This window comes from Coturnix japonica, chromosome 1 (assembly GCF_054131305.1).
Source record: "Coturnix japonica strain WE chromosome 1, WE-NBRP24, whole genome shotgun sequence".
Classification (NCBI taxonomy): domain Eukaryota; kingdom Metazoa; phylum Chordata; class Aves; order Galliformes; family Phasianidae; genus Coturnix; species Coturnix japonica.
The window spans coordinates 16,614,572-16,635,529 of record NC_140663.1 but is presented as its reverse complement, the minus strand read 5'-3'; the positions used below and the strand labels follow the sequence as shown (position 1 = coordinate 16,635,529).

At 37.3% G+C, this 20,958-nt stretch overlaps 1 long non-coding RNA gene across 3 annotated transcripts in view; it reads right to left on the bottom strand.

The window, feature by feature from the left end:
• Nucleotides 1–20,775, bottom strand: part of LOC107308264 (uncharacterized) — a 45,765-nt gene extending 24,990 nt beyond the window's left edge. The window contains exons 1-2 of one of the 3 annotated variants that reach the window (XR_014934976.1): nucleotides 20,632–20,775; nucleotides 8,332–8,522 (exon numbers count right to left, since the gene is read on the bottom strand). This is a non-coding gene — a long non-coding RNA (uncharacterized LOC107308264). Of the gene's footprint in view, nucleotides 1–8,331; nucleotides 8,523–8,599; nucleotides 8,735–16,825; nucleotides 16,934–20,631 lie in introns of those variants that run through there. The other 2 variants (XR_014934979.1, XR_001552728.3) reach the window with 2 other exon arrangements.
• Nucleotides 20,776–20,958: the final 183 nt, after the last annotated feature.

Genomic DNA, 20,958 nt, shown 5'->3' with positions numbered 1-20,958 from the left:
CATATAATGATGAAAATGTAGTCAGGCTACTGTGTTTCATGTTTTCATTTTCAAAGTAGAACAAAAATTTTAATGAAACTAAATAGACTCTAACAAGTCCCTCACCCTTCCCAAATCATAGGATGCCTAGGCATTATATACTGCTTAAAATTAGTTGGCTGATCAGGAAAACAAAATTGCCATATGTTTTCTCATATTCTATAAAACTCCAGATGGTATGATTAACAATGTACTGTAATTACATAATGTACAAAATTGAAATTATTTACATTTGTTGTATAAAACCATAATTAATAAAGAAGATGGTGGCAGAAATGCTTTCTGGTATCAGCTACTAACTTTTCACCCAGAAAGGCACATATAGTATCTTCCCATTTTCACATACAGTTGCAGATGAGTAAACAGTATCACATAACCTCTTGGAAAACGTGGGAGGTATATACAAAAGATATGACATAAACAGATTAAGTCACATGCAAGATGAAACCTTGAGAATAAAACTTGCCTGAAAGTAAAATTAAGGAAAACTGTTCTAGTTGCTACTCTGTTCCAAGGGGACAGAAGGAGGGAAGTATTTAGAGACTGGAAGGGTTTTTCTAACGGATTGCCCCTAAGCCAGGGATGGCAAAACCCAGCAGTGGCAGAGACTGCATAAGTAGGATGGCATGTGCTCCAAGTTGAGGATGCCAGGAGATCTGAGCTTCATTAAATGCTCTGGGGAATAGGTTTTACAGAGAATGGGGTGATGATGACATGTACCTTTCTTTAGTCTTCTAAAATATAACATTGCTTTTTTTTTTTTTTTTTTTTTTTTTTTTTTTTTTTCCCTACAGGGATATCCTGCAGTGTGTAAAGTGGAAGCAGGCTGTGTCATAACAGCATTACCTATGCATCCCTGTTGTTTGTGCAGGAAACTAGAGTGTGCCAGTCCTGGGCAAGGGGTGTTTAGTTCCCTCAGCACCCTGCAGACCTTAAATGTCAGGCCAGCTCCATAATCAGGATCACATGGCACATCTTCTGAATACAGCCCACTGTTCCCACTCTTAGCACACTTTTAGGTTAGCGTGTTTTCAGTTAATATTCACAGTGCACTTTGGCATTGCCCGTCCATGACAGGAGTACAGGGAGAACTGTTCTCTATTGTATTATTTTACATCTTAATCTTACAATTTATACTTTTTTCCATCTGCCACTCCCTGGGCATGAACATCAAGTGCGGAATATTTAATCTCTTACACAAGAGCTCATTTTTGTATTTCTCCTATAATTTCAGGTTAATAGCTATTCTGCAAAATTTAGTTATATTCTCAACGTGTTATCTAAGGATTTGCATACATAAGTCTTATCTGTGTTAATGGTGCTCAGAAGGATGTGCATAAATCCCTCCATAGGGAGATGAAATAATGGGACTCTTAAGGCTTATTTATTTCACACTTGAAAACGTTATAGTTGCTACAGTAATCAGCGTAGCTCAGATTCAGTGTATGAAAGAAACAGGTACTCTATATATTGCCATTTAACTTCTTCTTTGATTACTTTAAAACCTACAAAAACCTTGTTATAAGAAATTTTGATGTATTTTAAATCCTTCTTATCCATGATAATATATTTATCAACTGGTAATTAATACTCCTTTTTCTGCATGTACATCATTTTTTAATATTATTTTAATACAGCCTAGGTACCATGTTTGCCATTATAGGTTAATAAAATTAGATTCCTGCAATTATTCTTCACAGAAGTCAGTGACAGTATTAATCATTCCTTCAAATTGTTCTTCCAGACAATGTAATGTTCTTCCAGTAAAATATACAGATGTGTTTGTACATTTCATTAACTAGTTCCCTTACATATAAAATATTTAGTCCTTTACTTTCAGCTCTTCATGTGCTCACCTTGATATATGGATTTATTTTTTTTCTGCCACCACTGAAGCTTATGGTTACATTACGTTATACTTATATAGCTCTGTTTTGAAATTCTGCTTTCCAATTTCTTTTGTATGTGTGCAGCAGAAAAAATGTGGGTCAAGGGTAAAATCTTTACCCAGTGTCAGTGAAGAGTGAAAGCTGAACTTATCTGATCTGGTAGGTGTCTGTAATCATGTGAGCTGAAATTGCTGTGGATCAGATGTTGATTCTATTTGAATATTTGGAGAATTAGCAAAGTGAACTTTCTGTTAGACAATAAACTTTTGTTAACTAAAGGGGTTAATTTTTAACTGGAGAAGGAGGGCTGAAGGTATAGTAAGCTATTAAACTCCCTGGTTTTTAAAGTAAAATGCTTCTCTGATTTTGGTGGCTAATGACAGCAAATCAATATCCTAGGGTATGTTCATGTATTCATGGGCTCAGCAAATACACTTTCTTGAACTTTAATCTACAGGCTATCTAACTTCACTAGGAAGTATGGCCAATAGGGTTTGGAAAATCATTGCAGCCTGAAAACATTTTCTTCTCTGAAAAACAGAAGGGTGTTACCCCTTGCCCTTGGTTAAAATATTTGTTCAAATATTTAAGTTTCTGAATGGATTCAAAGAGCTTAACCAGCAGATGCCTCAATCCCAAGTGAGCCCCCATCCACGTCACAGCATACAAAACAAAGGTATTTGCAGAGTAAATTTTCAGGTTACATTTCTGCAAAGATATAAACTCCAAAGCATGTAAAGGAGCAGAGAATCCTTGAGAAGCAAGGCAAAAAAAAGCTATAGTCTGAAAAAAAACCTTAGAGGATCTCTGTGGGAAAGAGATATTTATACATATAAAAATACCTTAAGGGAGAATGTGAAGAGGACAGAGCCAGGCTCTTTTCAGTGGTGCCCAGTGAAAGGACAAGAGCTTCTATGAACAAACTGAAGCATGGAAGATTCTGTCTAACCCTGAGAAAACTCTTCTTTATCGTGTTGATGATGAATTATGGGCACAGGTTGCCCAGAGAAGCTGTGGGATGATCCTCCTCAAAGATCTCCAAAAGCCACTTGGATCTGGACATGGGCACCCTGCTCCAGGTGTCCTTGCTGAAGCAGGGATTAGGTAAGATGGACCCAGAGATCCCTGCCAACCTCTGCCTCTGTGGTTTTAAGATATGGAAGAATATCTAAAATGACTGCTGGAGAACAAGGGGCAGTCCCTCAGTGCTCTATCCCCACTTGTGCCTGGAGCTGAAGGGTACATGGCTGTAGCCACATGTTCTGGGCACTTCACCCCTGCCAGGTGGTTCCCTCTGCCAGCTGTTCCCACTCCCTGACAGCTTGTGATCAAGACAGGACATTTCCACAGAATCTCAGAATTATCAAGGTTGGAAAAGACCTAGAAGATCATCTAGTCCAACCATTACCAATACTTCCCAACTAAATCATATTCATCAACACAACGTTTCTTGAACACTCTCATTTCCAGACTCCAGCAGGCCACCCTGTAGTTTCATAAGTTGGGGTTTATGTGGATTTCACAGATCTGAAAAACTGCCAAATATCCACTTTCATCCCATCATACATGTGGCACACTGACTAGTTGACAGTCAGTCTGGCTACAAATACTCCAGGAGGTTTTCTGGGTTACTCAGAATTTAGGCTGCTTACTGTGACAGAATTTGTACAAGAAATGGAACTACTAAGGGAAATTGCAAAAAGGTCTTTGGGAGTACCAACATAAATCAGTGTAGAAAGGAATCGGTCACAGGTGCATTTTGGATTGTTGTCTGGGATATAAGTATAATGAAGGTATTTCTGTTGTAAGGCAGGATTTCATAGGATTGGATTTAATCTGTGTGATCTCATTTGCATAGGTGGTGAAATCCAGCTACTCGTTTTGGCTTCAATATTTAGATCAGTGATATTATTTGATATGATAAGTTATAGGTCGAAAAAAACAATTTGTAACAACCATTTTCCAGAACTCTCCTTTGCTGCAAATGCTTATTTTAATACACCTACTGAAAAAGAACCATCTCCATAGAAACCTTCTGAACCTTATGTCTTAAATAACTGCTTTAAAGAGCTTATCTTGAGAGTTGCTGAGGACGCTCAGCTCTCACTGTCTTCTAAAACAGCAATAACTCTAGAAACTGTAGTGCTATTTCCCACTCTATATTGACAAAAGTATAGCCATTTGAATCAGATTAATATAAAGAGTTTAATATTTTAACAAATTGAAAAATAAATCCATTTACATACTCAGCTATATCCAAATCTTCTTTAACTTACTTTGTATGCTTTTTGGTCTGATAAAATTAATTAAATGCATATAAAAACTTTGATACTTTTCCACTAACAGGAATTAAAGAACAGATATTGGTCTCAGGCAGTCATTTATTCTCTGTAGTCAGTGGAAAGAATCAGATGCTTGCAGATAAATATTCATCCTATCAAGTTCAGTGATCTTCTTTGCACAAGAAGTCTTCTTGAATAGCACAGACAAGGTGCCTGCCTTTAGGATGATCAAAACTGAGTGAGATTAATTCTGTTTCATGTTAGTCAGTGGCTGGAGACACAACTACCATCATCCTTACTAAAACTAACAAGAGGCATCTAGCTGACATTGCTTGTTTCCTGTAAAAATCCAGTAAGATAAAGCTCAGTGGTTTGTGTAAAAGTCTCCTAATACCAATAGTAAATATATTTGGTGAGAAGATATAATTCTTTACAAATCTTTATTGAAAGATCTTTTCTTGGTTGTGGGAAAATTAAACAGTTTATTCAAACCCCGTGTGTATCTCTTTTTCCTAGTTGTGAATATATAATCCTTGAAATCAGCAGGAATTTAATTGTTCCCTGACAGCAGTGTAATGCAATACGTGGTGTAACATAGGGTGTGATAGTAAAAGGTATCAAAAAATGAAGTGCTAAGTGCATTCAGCTCCGAGCACTTCTGAATGGTAATAGTACTTGGAGTCTTCCAAGCTTTGCTCTTTGGAAGGCCATCCAGTTTTCTCACCTAGGCTGTACCTACATGATACATGTATCATGATACATGTATGATACACTCTCATGATACATGACACATGAGAATTAATCACAAATTTTAAGAAAATATTTGCTTCCTGGGGAGCTGCTAGGATAAAGCTTTTACATCACCAAATCCTGTATCATATTTTGGCCAGTAGTTTTATAACACTCTATGTTACTCCCACAGTGCTATCCTTGAGCTCCCTGGCTAGTCTTAGAGGTTAATTTTTTAAACTTATGATTTTCCTTACCCTGGGAGACAAGTGATTAATGCTGAAGTCAAATCTCACACTGCAGTCTTCCTGAACATGGGAAGATAATTGAACAAAAAGCCGGGCAAATGCAGCAAATGCAGAACAAAGGATTACCTGGGCTATATTTAATAAAGCATCTACTCCATCTGGTTCTTGGAGGCCTAAAGTTGTCCTAGAGCATCATTCCTTAAATACAATTGCATGGTGCATTGTATAAGAGACTTGGGTGAGTAGGTGATAGGATTATTAGCAGTTCTGCTAATGCTTTGGAACTGGAGCCAGTATGTCTGTGAGGTGATCTCCTCTGCCACAAGGCAGTGTTAGTTTTAGTTTTAGAACCTTGTTCCGTACCCATAAAAATGTACAGAAATACATGAAAGTTTGCAGAAAGTCCATGGGCTAAATGGGAATACTACAGGGTCACAGAACAGACTTCTGGAGGTTATCTAGTTCCAGTCTTGCTTAAAGTATAACTAATTTCAGAGCTTTATCAAGTTAATCAAAGCCTAGTCTAGTGGATTTTCTTTTAAAATTGTGAGGATGGAGACTGTACAGCCTTTCTGGATGACATGTTCCCATACATGATGGCTCTTACTATAAAATTTACATTTTAAAATAAAGTAAAATAAAAATAAAAATAAAAATAAATAAAAATAAATAAGAAATAATAATAATAAAAAATCTGCCTTCACTGGCTATCTCCAAAAATAAAAAGAAAAAAACATAAAATCATTTCGGACCAGCTCTGTTTTACGCTCCTGGAAATCTACACAGCTTAATCCTGGAGCAGCTAACAGCAATACTTGGTATCAAGGCATAAATAACAAGATTTGTAGATAGAATTAGGTGCTGAATTGAAGACTATCTCAGATTTATTTCCAAGCAAGGATTTTCCTCAGACTCAGTCTTGAAGTCATTACTCAAGAATACTTCCCCCAGTGACAAAGTCTCAAAACAACTAGCATCAAGCTGCCTGGAAGGCAAATAGAGTAGTTGTGCCATGCTGCCATGAGCTCTAAAATAGAGTAATAAAGCAGATGTCTGCTCAGGATTAAAGGGCACCAGAGAAGTAAGTGTGGGTGATAACTATGCTAGAGGTTATCCCCAAAACATCCAAGCAGCTTTGGAGCATATGATCATTTATTGCTGTCTTTATTTTAAAGGGTGTAATAAAATGCATTTCCGTTAGGTGCAGTTTTTTGTTGTTGTTGTTGTTTTAATTAACTTGTGATTTAATTTTCTGTTTTTTTTTTTTCAGAGATCTCACAGTCTGTTCCACTTTAAAAAAGTACTGAACACTGGCCATTTGGAATTACCCAGCTCCTTGTAGTTGTTGAGAGCTGTGCATCCAAAAACAATGTTCACTTTATTTACAAAGAATTTAGCTTGCAAATGTAAGAACAAATATTGCTTTAGGGAAAAAATAATAATAATAATAGATAAGACTTTCATTACACAGTAATACCTTCTGTGCGTAGCTTCAAGTATCATCTGCCTCAAACAGCCACTCTTTTGACCCAGAGGATTACAGCTTTCCATAATCACCTACAAATCCAGTTAATATGTAACATAACATATGTGTAACAGCAGACTATGGCATAAAGGGGAAAGTCTAACTCTGCTTCAAAATACCTTTGGCAATGCAGTTTCTGCAATCTACTCTACTCCTTTGTAACTGTGCATATACCTTTAATTTTTTTTTTACCAATTTCACTGAGGCTATATTAAAATAAGTGTAGATAAATTTTAATCACCAAGACCAAAAAGGGGGTGCTGTTCTCAGTGCTTTCTTTGGGCACATGTTTTTTTATATGGCTATAAACCCTGACAAGACTTCTTTTACATCATCCCAAGGAAATTACAGGAAGTTGATAAGTGTCTAGTTTTCTCAAACCAAGAGTGACTTTGATGTAGTATAACAGGCCGTTTTATCACAGATACTTTTACCTTCTGTAAGATCACAGACTTCTACTTAATACAGCAGGAGCCAGGGTCTTCTGGATGATGCCACAAAATGGCTCTGATAAATACATGCTTGGATACTGAGAAATGTGGCAGAAGTAAACACATTTTTGAACATTTTATTCTGCAGTTAGAATAGGTGTTTACTTGTTGCAGCAGAGCATGTTAGCTGAGGTTCAGTGACTCACTAAACTGTAGTCACGTGGGCTTTCTGTGAGCTTAGAGTGTGGACAGAGGTTGCTTGTGTCTGCCTACAGTACACGCATGGATGTACCCTGAATCCTTTGAATTCTAGAGCTGCACAGATAATGGATCTTTTTCAGCATTGTTCACAAGGCAAAAAGTGCGTATGTGTGGATATATGTGGGGAAGATGGTGATGTGCAAGCAATGGTATTTGATTCTGCTTTAGCTTGAGAAGTTTCATTTGAGGGGAACCCCCCAAACAGGTTTATTTCTGGCAGTGTTGAGGAGTTCCTTCTTTTGAAGGACTACAAGCTCTCATTCAAACAACAGTAGCAAAAGTAGCAGTAACTGTATTTGCAAGCAAGACCCACTACTGTCATTGCAAGAGGAATCTGAGAAGCTGAAATTCTTATAGTTAGGAAAGGTGCAAAGTGCAGCTAGCACAGCAATATCAGTTATTCTATCCCATCAGCTGAATGTTGCTACAGCATTAATGTGGTGCTTTGGGGAATTCTTCATATTCTCCACATAGATGTGACCAAAGGCAAATTTCCATCAAGACTTTCAGACTTTTCCATGTTGGAAACATTATAGTGGTCCAAATTATGAAGTGTGAGAGCTGTTGCTAAGCCTGTCTTTTCTTCCTTTGATGCTGGAGTTCTGTGCAGCAGTATGTGCATCTACCTGTGACAAGGTGTAACGCCAGAACACTAACCTACTTTCTTTGCTCAAAGACAATTTATTTCCTGCTCCAAGATAACAGGACAGTTTTGCTGCTGAAACAATCAGAGCCTGTTCATTACCCATTAGATGGTTTTATGATAAAATCATCAAAGGAAATAGGCACAAAAGCCAGAGTTTTTTCCCAGCCCTATGTAAGACACTCATAGGCAATGCTGTTGGTCTGGCAAATTCTGATTTACCTACTGCATTGCTGATCAGCAAATTACATGCACCCAAAACACATGTAGAAAATGCATATTACCTGTGCTGGGAATTTCATTCCAGCATGCTCATCATGCAGGGTTGTTCTTAGCTCATGTAGTAACTCTCGGTATTAAAAATTGTTTTGCATGAACAAAAGTTGCAGCCGATCTGTTGAAATTTGTGGTTTAGAAGAGCTACTTGACAGCCTCCTTGGCATCTCCATCTCTTTCACTTTGTCATCACTGATATCTGCATATAAAAAGATCTTTTTTAAAAAAGAATTTCTGACATTTTCAAGTTACTATTCTTAACAGACTGTATCATACTTCCTACAGCCCATGTCACTTGTTTGGCTGTCCGGAGGCAGGTCAACACCCAGCATGATCTGGCCCAGTTCAATGAGATGACCCAGCAAAGAGCAAGCTTGCAATCAGTGTAGCTTTTTGGAAACAGGTGGTAGAGTGTTAATGTCACTTCCTTTCCACTAGTAGCCTGGCAGCTGCCCTCTATTCCAGACACAGAGCACTGGAATCATTCCAGTTCAGGTTTGTCAGTTCCTGTTCTAAAGGTCAGCTGCAGCTACCCCTAGCAAAAGCTGCTCCCCTCAGCAAAATGAGAGAAAGAGAGAAAGAGAGAGAAAAAGAGAGAGAGAAAGAGAGAGAGAAGGAAGGAAGGAAGGAAGGAAGGAAGGAAGGAAGGAAGGAAGGAAGGAAGGAAGGAAGGAAGGAAGGAAGGAAGGAAGGAAGGAAGGAAGGAAGGAAGGAAGGAAGGAAGGAAGGAAGGAAGGAAGGAAGGAAGGAAGGAAGGAAGGAAGGAAGGAAGGAAGGAAGGAAGGAAGGAAGGAAGGAAGGAAGGAAGGAAGGAAGGAAGGAAGGAAGGAAGGAAGGAAGGAAGGAAGGAAGGAAGGAAGGAAGGAAGGAAGGAAGGAACTTTTTAATATCAGTTAACATAGCTCACCTATTTCAAAAGAAACAAACTATAGAGATGAAAAATAGAAAAAAAAAATGTCTATCTTCAGAAATTTTTAAAACCCCTTTATGGAAAAACCGTGCAAATAAACAGATCACTAATGTATTGTAGCATTTGCTAAATCTTCCTGTTTTCATACACTTCTACCTCAATCTAATCATTATCGCATATTTACAAAATCTGCATTCAGGGGAAACTTGAAATCTAACAGCATAATTCTCTAAAGATTTTGGTTACAATGGGCACTCACTGTCCCCTAAAATTCCCCAGATGTTTATTTGTCTGACAACAAGTGGGACAAAGATCTTATGAAGCAACTGTGATTTCCAAATGAAATACAGAGCATCATTTACACTTGCCAATAGATAGCAAGAGTGAGTTTAGTTCTGGTACATGCTCGTTTCTTAATATATACTTCCTTGGGCCATTTTTAGTATTTTTATGATTTTCATAATCATTTATGTAATGTTTTTGTGCTGAGCTGAAGTACAGATATATCAGAAGCGAAAGAGTTGTATTTACTTTGTACCTGGAACATCAGAAGGTACTCTGGCTACTGCCTTACAAACTGGCTCTCAAAGTAGAAACTACATAGCCATATCAGCACAAACACTGTGTTGAGGCCTGGCTGTAAAATTATGCCAATGCAATTCTTTTGGGATTCACTCTTGTGTCAAGTCCCTATATAGCACTGATCAAGGATATCTGGACATAGCAAAAAATAGCATCACAGCTGTAGTATGAGACTTGTGGCAGACAAAGGTAAACATATCAATGCCAGATGAAGCCATACCTTGACACTCTACCATGAGAACACAGACAAGCATATGTACACAGGAAAGAGCATTATTTCCTGGACCAAACCATCAAAAATGTGAAATTGGTCTTTGGGAGAAATAGGATAGGACCTTTAATGGATAAATAAAATATAAAATGTCTACAGAGAAACTATTTTCAAACTGATGAACATCAGTTCAGATTACAGATACTGATCACAAAATAATGTAGAAATTGAATGACCTCTCCATAGGTACTGAATAATTTTCATTAATCACTAGGATTTCAGGTTGCTAACAAACAAGTCTGGTCTAAGCCATGAGTACTGAAACCTCAGAGAATGAATGGATGAATGAGTGAATGAATGAATGAGTAAATCATTACAAGATCTATTACCAGCACTGAGTGTTATATCCAAGCCTGGAAACAGTCTGAGATTTCTTAGGTAACTGATTACCATTAAAATGAAAAGGCAGTCATTTAGAGAGTCTTAGAGGATGTTTTTTTTCAAAATTATTTAGTGTTATATTTAAGATGATTTTACAGATTCAGAATGATGTGTGAATTTTAAGCACTGAAATAGTATCAGTAAACGTGAGAGGAGAAAAAAAACCTCAGCCCTTAAAACATATTTGAAATAATTTTATCAAAAAGTATAACTTAAAAAATATTATTTGAATATGCCAGCTTTTTGAATAAAATCTCTCTGTTAAAGGTAATTTAGATTTTACTTCTTGCTTTGCAGTAGTTAGTGCATCTGTGGACAAATCACTCAACCTTTCTGGATGGATTTCTTTGGCTTTATTCTGTTCATGCCTTTGCCGTGGGTCATATATTGCTCAAGCTTGTAATAGTAATTAAGCGCTTAGAGACATGACCTGACTCTTGAAATGGATTGAAAGTAGTTGATAGGTTCATTAATTGTGTAATCCCATAAACTTAATTTCTTAGTCTAAAAATATGCTGTTTACTGCAACTAATAAGACTAAAACAGTCTGAAGATGTATATATATACTTTCCTGAGTGTTTGAGGGAAAGGTCCTGATTAATCTTAATCTCTACTTCTGACACCTAAAAGGCAGAAGCATTTATGTCTTGGACAATCTGAAATCTAGGACCAGGTCTGTACTTCCTGACTTCACTGAGGGTCCATATTATAGTGCTTTTTTGGCAGCTAATTTGAACTTGAAATCATGATACACAAGATGAAAGTGTTTTCAAATTTATCTGTATATCTATTTATTTAGTTGTTTGTTTATTCCCAATAAATCTACAATTTCTATGTGTGAGAATGAGTTCTGAGTGGACAGAACACAGTAATACTGTGAGTTCACTGATTGAGGTTCAATTTCAGAACAGTGGCTGAAACATTTAATTTATGTGTACCTGTCAGAGAAATATGGACACTTACATTTTTTATAATGCTCTTCAGAATCACACAAAAAAGACATCTATTTAATCATACAGAACTTACACTATTTTTACATTACCAGGTACCTCAAATAGAAAATTGCAAGAAATTCACCATATGTATTGGCTAAATGAAAAAAATATATATTTTTTATTTCCTGAAAAATACTACAGTCTGAAGGAACATCAGAGAAAATTTTACACCTGGAAAGCAGTTAGCCAATTTGATCAGCACAAATTGTGAGAAATAGCAAAAATTTCTATCATGGGATTGTAAATGCTCAGCTCACTGCACAGTCAGTAGAGGTTACTTGAAAGTAATGTAGCAGTAATAAATAGTTATTGTTTTATAGATTATTCTGAGAACGTAGTCTTAATTTTAAAATTAATTTTAAATTTAAAATGCTTTTCGAAGAATGCAGACATTTCTATCTCTTATCTGCATTCTGTTCATAAAATGAACAAAATGCCAAAAAATCATTTTTTCATCATCACTCTTTATGTTCTTAGGACAAGGAAGTCTTATAGTTGTGAAAAAGGTCAAGGGCCTCCTAAGTCTTCAAGTACCTAACACATCAAGTGACACTCCTCTGATCAGAAGATTAAATCAAGTCACAGGATGTGTGCCCTAAGGGTACTGGTTAAACTGTTCTGGAGCTGAGTGGATTAGACTGGCATCCTGCATTTCATTTGAAAGTGTACTATGCCAAAAAGGTCAACAATGTTTCAAGGAAGTTGTTAATTGAAATCAACCAAATGAGACAACTCTGTTCCTGGAGGAAAATTTTACCCAGCCCTGCTTTGCCTTTGGAATCTGCATCAGAACTGTCAATTAGGCATTTTGACCAGAATTTTGCTGTTGCTCAGACTCCACAATGAAAGCTAAGATTTTAACAATTAGAAAACTGTAGAAAACTACAGATTTTCTTCTATGTATCTTCAGTATTCTCATTCAGGAAAAAGAATTATGTTTAAAGAACAATACTTCAGGGCAGTCTGTTTGTGAATTTGCAATTAGGACAATTTTTGTCTTGATCTGAGCAGGTTTGCAGAAAAGGTTTGGATTACATAATTTATTTCTGGGAACTTCTCAAGGACTTACTTACTAGTAGTGGCTTCCAGGACAAGTTTTATAGGCTTTGTGTTTGTAGGAGGCACAGAAGTGCTAATTCTCAAAGGGAATATAAAGTGGAGGCTGTGACAGTTACAGTTATTGTATAGGCATATTTTATTTTCCAGGACAAATGATAACTATCTTCATTTCTGGAAAAATGCCAACTCGGTAAGACTTTCTTTTTGCCTTCAGCTGGGAACAGACTGTGATAGCTGAGGCCCTTGGGAAGGTTACAGGCAGTCCTTATATCTGTGCCATTTCCGGGAGAACACAATAAAAAATTCCTACAGTCATAAGTGAAACAAGATTAAGGCCTGAAGTATTTTCCCAATTTTATCACAATGACAACAATTACATTTTGTTGCTGAAGAAGGGATCCCAGACTAACCTAATTTAAGCTGAGTGCTGAGTGGCTCTGTTAATGAATTTTTAGAAAGCACTTTGAAAATCCTTCATGAAAGATGTGTCATTAACACACTGCCCTTGTTGGAAAGATTTGCACTAACTGTATCATGGCCAAGCTGTTGACTCTTCATGCTATTTCAGGGCCAAATCATGCTACGTGCATATCCTCCCCACAGTTTCACTTCCACCAGCAGATAGTTGGCAAAATGATTCACTCAGATAGTATATCCACTGTGTCATCCTAAGTGTTTGCTTCCTGGAAACTGGAAATGTTCACTTCCTGGAAATAATTTTCTCTATGTTTCTTCTGATTCCAAGTTCCTGGAAAGAGACAACTTCTCCTATTAGGCCAATGAGTACATCTGGAAATTAAAAAAATTATGGACCAAATACAAACTTTTTTTTTTTTTTTTTTTAATTATTTTACCCTGGACTTTTCTGGGATGAATTGGATTCCCTAATCTCCTGTGAAACGTTATATCATTAATGCTGCTGCTTCAGGGAGGAACCTTACTTTAGATCCCTAGAAGTTCTCTATTTTTTGTTCTCTTAGAAAAAATTATTCTCAATTCTTAAATTATTTCCATCTCACTGGATTGCCTGTTGTATTTCAGGAGTTTATGAATACATTTAGAACAGGATAAATAAATGTTCTTCAAATGTATTTCCTCAAAATATTGTTGAACATCATATCGATATCCATAGGATCAATTTGGGGTCACTCACAAGGGCAATTTATTCATCTTACCTAATTTGTGACATTTACGTTTTTAATATCTACACCCAAATTTGTGATCTAGAACACATTTGTACTGAATGGGCTGTAGGTTGTGTTTATCCAACAGAAATGACAAAATGTAGTTTAGATGTCTAGTGTTGAATGAGCTGAATTGGATTCTAGAGCTGCAAGACTTATTAAAGGAAGCTGGAGGTGTAGTGGATTATGGAGTACTGCAAAGAAAGCTAAGCAAATACCTAAAAAATCATATGCTGTGAAGGGCTGGATGTCCTTTTGCACAGTAATATTATTGTTGGTTAACTGAAGACCATAATCAATGTCTATCCTCAGATTTCTAATAAACAGATTCAGGAACTATCTTATTTTCTTTACTCCTTTCAAACACAACCTTGCTATCAAAATACCTAACTATAAATGACTATTACCAGTATAAACCAAATAAATATGTGCACAATCCAGTGAACATTTCAGTTTCACATGGAGTTCTCTAACTTCTTCACAATGTTATGATAAATGTGCAGGTGACTATGACTAGCAAAAGAGATATTTTAAAAGTTTCTTTAAGTAATATGCACCAAATGCTACCCACAGGTGTTTTACAAAAGTACCCTGACTCAAAGCCGGAATATTTAATTATTTATTTAGAGCCATGGTCTTGAATGAACTGCTGCAACAACTCCTATCAATTAGAAATCATTGCTTATTAATGTCTAGAAAACCAGCTTTTCAAATCAGTGACAAAAAAAATTTTGTTATCAGCATTTAAACATACAGCTTTCCTCATGCTCCTGTTTCTGCATTGTTTGCTTCTCTGTGCCCAAGAAGTGGTGGAAAAGTTGGCTTAACAACTATAGCTGATGATTTGCACCAGGTTCTTCATTAAAAACAAACAAACAAACAAAAAGGAAAAAGGAGAGGAGAGGAGAGGAGAGGAGAGGAGAGGAGAGGAGAGGAGAGGAGAGGAGAGGAGAGGAGAGGAGAGGAGAGGAGAGGAGAGGAGAGGAGAGGAGAGGAGAGGAGAGGAGAGGAGAGGAGAGGAGAGGAGAGGAGAGGAGAGGAGAGGAGAGGAGAGGAGAGGAGAGGAGAGGAGAGGAGAGGAGAGGAGAGGAGAGAGAAAAGAAAAACAAACAAACAAAAAAAAGACAATATCTTCTCTTATTAATCCCCCACTAGATTGAGCATGACCCTACAGATGTAATACAAACACAATGACAGTGGTATATTGTCAGTTGACTTCCTCACTCCTGCCAAAGACAGAGTTCAGCAGTAGCATCATAGATCTGCTGAGACGGTCACATGTCTGAAACAGAAAAGATGCAGCAGAATATTGGGGAAAAAACTGTTTCATGGTTGGAGGATCTGCACTTTATTTTCATATCACTGAGCCTTTTTGCCTACAGTTATTGCTTTTTCACAAGTGTTTATCAGAAAGGTAATAGCATTGGTACAGCTGTGTGTCAACTCCACTTCCCTAAATAGTCTAGCCTAAGTTGTGTTTATTTATATGTTCCATATAAATATGAATGACTTCCTTCAGAAGGACAACTTAATGACAAGGAGGCTGGACATTATTTTAAATACTAATGATCTTCCTAAATCCAAGGTCTGATTAATGTGGGGGAGTTTTAAATAATATGTGAAGCCCCAGAATTCAATGCTCTATCAAATACTTGGGTGAGGATTTTCTACCCTTGACATTTGACAGGACAGCAAAGTTTGTCTCTGAAAAGAAAAGAAACTGCTGCTGTCAGATGAATGGTTTCAGTAGCTTTCAACTGCTATTTTCAGAGAACACCCAAAATAGTTTGGCTAAGATGAGTCAGAAAGACAGAAGCACTTGAAGACATCTCTATTGCCAATTCAGCTGGGGGCATCTAAACAAAAAGCCTTTCCCAGATTGCTGTGTTACTGTTTCTGCACCTGCTGTGCATATGGCAACATAGCCAGCGGCTTCTCTCTGCTAAACGCTGTTGCAGTCTTCCCTGGAAAGTGGTGTTAAAGCTGAGGGGGATCTGAGTCACACAGGGAATAAGAAAGCAGTGGGTTAACAGTGCACTAAAACTAGGCAGTGTGAAGGGTGAATGCATGGGGAACCCTGCATAGACTTAGCTGTGGCCTAACTCATACTCAGAGCAACTGCGGTGCTCCTAAGGAGCTCTCATTTTGTAATTGCTTTATCATGGCGACATTATCTTAAAATATGTTGTCGACTTGAATAGTTAAGGACATCGGTGTAATGTATTAGTATAATGCATGTACATGTATGTTTAAGTAATACAAGGAAGTTCTTTTGCAGTGACTAATGAATATCTGAGAAATAGAGCTCTGCTCTAAGAGATGTCTCTGCTCAGGACACCCAGCACCTGGAATGATGTTGGAAGAAGGGAAGAACTGGCTACATCAGTGACAAGGGTTATTCAGTTTTCAGGTGTTATCTCAAGATAAGGTTTACCATTCAACAGAACACTTTGTTAGTATGTCAGCATGAAACAACCCCAGCTGCACTGGCATGCTTTCAAAAGTTATATCTATGTGCATGTGACACTCTCTGAACTACCACACACAAACATTCCTGGTCTGAACTGCTTTTAGGCATTCTGCCACCAGCTTCTGCAGGCCTGACCCGAGTGCTTCTCACTCTGAATCACATGTTGGTCACTGCAATCATCTGAGTGAAAAAAAAAAATAAAAAAAAATTCCAGAGTACAAACTGGAATGAATTCAACTGTCATGTGACTGTGTCCTGTTCATTGTATGCTTCACTGGCTTTAGCACAGACACACTGTACTTGCCACAGATGTTTTGTAAATACCATCAGCAACATAATTTAAGCCTGCTCAGGTGAGAGTGCAAGAATTTTCTTACGCTGATGGTACTTTTAATTACCTGTTTTTGTTTTCTTTCTCTTTTTTCTGAAAGGCACAAAGCTCAGCCCATAATTTCCTGAGAATACTGTGAGTCCCATTAGAAACATTGCACACAACAAATGAAGGTTACATAGTTACAGAAATAACTCAGAACATCACCTTAAGTGTAAGTGGTATTTTAGCATGTGTAATTAACTATAAATTACTAGATAGAAGTAAATCCTCCCACTTTCTTAGTAAATGAATATTTTAAATCATTAATGAGAAGTACCTCTTATTTCTTGATTCACATTCCTAATGACGATGCTTATTTGTTTGTCTGTTTGTTTGTTTCTTAAAATGCATCTTCTAGCTCACACTTGGAAAACACAAAGTTAGGAGGTAAAGTGACTCACTGCAAAACAATAGTAATAATAACCAAAAGTGAGTAGGAAAATGTGGGCAGTCCTGGAAACGTAAACAGTAGCAGTTGAGTACAGTGATCTGAAGTCCTTTCTGGTTTACACTGCTGTTAATAGGATTATTCTGGGTTTACATGAGTATGAACAAGGAGCACAACTTGCTCCATTCAGAGATCAGTTTTATCTCTGAATCAGATGCTGTCTCTTCTGAACATTGGGCCCCACTTTCTGTCAGCCGGCATTTAAGTGTTTCATAAATTCTGTACAGCATGAAAAAAATGTGAGTAAATACGCTAAGTCACTGTTAGGTCAGGAGATATCATCAGTCACGCTGATTAGTCATATCAACTCCACAAGCAGTAGGGAGATGATAAGAAAGGATGGGACCTCATCAAAATTAGCCATCAGGTATCTGATCTGATGAAGTAATATGCTACAGTGGAAAGTAAGAGACGAGTATTCCAAGGGGGAGTATTCCAGCAAGGGTTACACCTGTCCTACATAACCATCTTCAAAGGAGGTGAACACTTTCAAAAATAGTGCTATTCTTAAAAGGACATTTTAACCCCATGAAGGACATGGGCAAAGGCATGAGGATGTTTCTTTGGTTCATAAATTTAATTAAACCACAGCTATGCCATTTGCTCTTCTGACTAATTGGGAATGATGAGAAGTTGGCAAGCTTTTTGAGCACTCCCCACTCAGACACGTAACCCTTAGTATTCCAAAGGTACCACATAATAAACATTTTTTACAATTTCCAGTATTTAGACACAGGAAAAAAAGTGTGAGCTTGCTTAAAGTGCCACTAGTACCTATCTATAACAAGAATAAACAAGGAGTGAAAATAACAGAGGTAAAAAGAACTATAGCAAGAAAGTACATTTTTTTCATTTGCCATTTCATAAATAAATAAAAATAATACTACTTCAAGGCAAAAATGGTTTCCAAAAGTATTCCTCCAGTTGTCTCATGTCTGGCTTATTGGTTAGTGTATGAACAATGCTGCTGACAAAACTATCATATAAATAGCCATTTCTTGCACCATTTTCTATCACTATGGATTTGCTAAAGTTCTGACAGTAAGTAAACAAAAAACATACAGTTTTTCCAACATGTGTTTTCATATTTTAAGTTGGGTTGGCTAAGATGGATCTATATGACCTCATAGATGGTAGTAAAGGCATGTATAATTTGTTGTCATCTTTATCTGGACATAGATGAAAACAGCTGTCTTCTAAGGAAGCAGGAACATAGTTCTGTAAACCATCAGTCTGTTTACTGTACAGTCTCCATGGTCATAACTAAAGTTGCCTCCCCATGAAAAGCCTAAACCTGCTATCATTAGTAAATTAATTAGTCTAATTAGTAAATTAGACAATAGCATTGCTGGAAAGAATTTTCTTGTAAAGTTACTACTACCAGCTACCATGGAGTTAACAGTTTGGAGCAATATGTTTAGGCCCAGTTGTCAGTTAAAGTAAGTCATCTTACATTCCTGAAAAAGAATGGATCTAACTCTCTTCACACAACTAAAAGGCTCACCTAAAGAGCTGAACTAAATCACTTGTAAATGAGCTAAAACAGATGTTCACAGAGAGTTATATGTATGTTCAAACAGCAGGCTACAACCTACTTTAGAGTGACATATGGCCAGGCATAGATGGATAGGATTAGGATAGGATAGGATGGGATGGGATGGGGTAGGATAGGATAGGATAGGATAGGATAGGATAGGATAGGATAGGATAGGATAGGATAGGATAGGATAGGATAGGATAGGATAGGATAGGATAGGATAGGATAGGATAGGACAGGGTAGAATGTCCTGAAAAGAAGTGTCCTGTATCTTTCATTTAAAAATATGTCTTGTGCCCATTGACTGACTCTGAAATAGCGGGATACATACTACATATATTCTTATAATGGACATTTCCAAACAACTTTCTTAAAATTCCAATATTCAATGTAAGTAGAAAGGCATCTAATACTTTTTGAGTGTCTATTCTTTGAGGAATTAAAATCTATTATTAGCTTTCCTTTAAAATGTTTCTGTCTGATTATATATATTATTCACTTCTGTTTAGTAAGTCTGTAGTCTGGACTTCTGGGTGAATTTTGCTCTAATGATTCTCCTTTGCAAATCTTTTTGCTCTGCTTGCTTCATCTAGGCTATGAATTACCTGGCATGGGAGCTGGGTCCTTGTTCTATTCTTCACATGCAGATCATATCAGTAAATTGTACGGTAGAGTTTCACACTGTTCCTACTGCTGTCAGTGGACATTTTACTTTGAGCTCTGCATGAGTATGACCCATAGAGCACACTTCTAAAAAATCCAAGCCCTCCATGCATGAGGAGTGGTAAATTCAGTTTAGTTTGTTCCTCTTCCCTGTTCTGATCACTTAAACCACCTTCAGCACAGAAGGAAATAAACTTTCACAATTCAGTTTGCAGATCACTCTAGATTGCCCATTTTTAGGTAATAGTTCTTTTGCAAACCAGAAGTGTTACTCAAGTTCATTAAGCTGATTTTAAACTATTATTCATTCCAGTGGTCTGAGAAGGTTATGAGGTCTGGTGATTTCAGCAAGTCTTAGAAGCAAAAGGTCAAAGTTTGAACAAAGGAGAGGGATTGATTCACTGGAAGAAAAACAAAACAAAACAAAAAAACCCCGTAAGTAAACCATCTTGCACTCCTCTGTCACAGTCAGCTCCTCTATAAGTTTTGGGAAATGAGAAATGTTGCGAGGTATGACTGCATTAGACGACCTGATTCTGACATGTTGATTGAGATTTCCAAAGCTGATGAGGGGAATTCCCTCACTGGTCTTGGAAACCTCAATTGCTTCTAAAAAATGCATTTGCATTTCATATGTGGAAAATGTAGCATATTTTATGGATCATTCACTGAATGCTTTGTTCGTTACAAGTGCAGGAATTTGGTGTTCACTGTGAAATACTTGTTCCATACACCGCCTTGCACTTTCATAATGCCCTTACAAAAAAAAAAAAAGTCATTGTATTTTAATCATTATTAGAAATCAGCATGTGAAATCATAGTTAACCAGAACTTGAAATGTTAAAGGTGACCTTGTAATCTTTTTGTATATATTGCACTGGAGTGGGCAAATCAAAGGCATCTTCACTTCCAACAAATTTCAACTTTGCCCCAGTTGTCATGCAATTATTTACCAGCAGGACAGTGGGAATGCTGATTGTGCCACAGAAGTCACGCTTTGTAACACCTGTTTGTTCAGAAAATATTCAACATACATTTCAGGCAGACAAAACATAGAAGAATTTTCTAGGGCTGGAAATTTCTGAGCAGCTATGCTTTTTCCTGTGAATTCAGGTTCAAGGCAAGAAAAGCCTGTGGATAATGTAGGCAGTCCGAGGGCATAGCTTTACTTACAATGGAGGGAGTATGAATCAGCAAAAGAACAGGCACCCACTTATGCCTGAGAATGATATACACAAACTCATAAATCATCTAAATGAGGAAAGCTAGAAATGGAAGTCAGGAATGCCAGCCACATGTGCCATGACACATGGAGCATTATTCAAAGATCCTCTTAGAGAACGATTCCAAATACCATCACAGCTACCCAGAATAGGAAATTCAGTCAATTAGAGGGCAACTGAGCTAAGGCTTGCAAACATCACGAATTACTCACCATCATACTGTGGTGATTGTAGAGTTGCTGAACTGGGTTGTTAGCATGGGCTCCTGACTTAATCCCTCATTTACAAACTAATGTGTTTATCCATTGTGAGCTCAGCCTTTCAGTCTTGGGGCAGCAATTAGTGCTGCCTCCTCCAGAAACATTCACTGGATGTCAGGGCTGTGGAGGAGGCTACCAAGAATTCCCTCTCCCTGGTCACTACTGCCACCCACAGTTTAAGGGACAATCGATAACAGAAATGGCATTTTAATTTATTTATTTATTTTCCCCCAGCAGCTTTTAGAGATTTGTTCGTTTTTCTCAACTCGGTGACTGTAT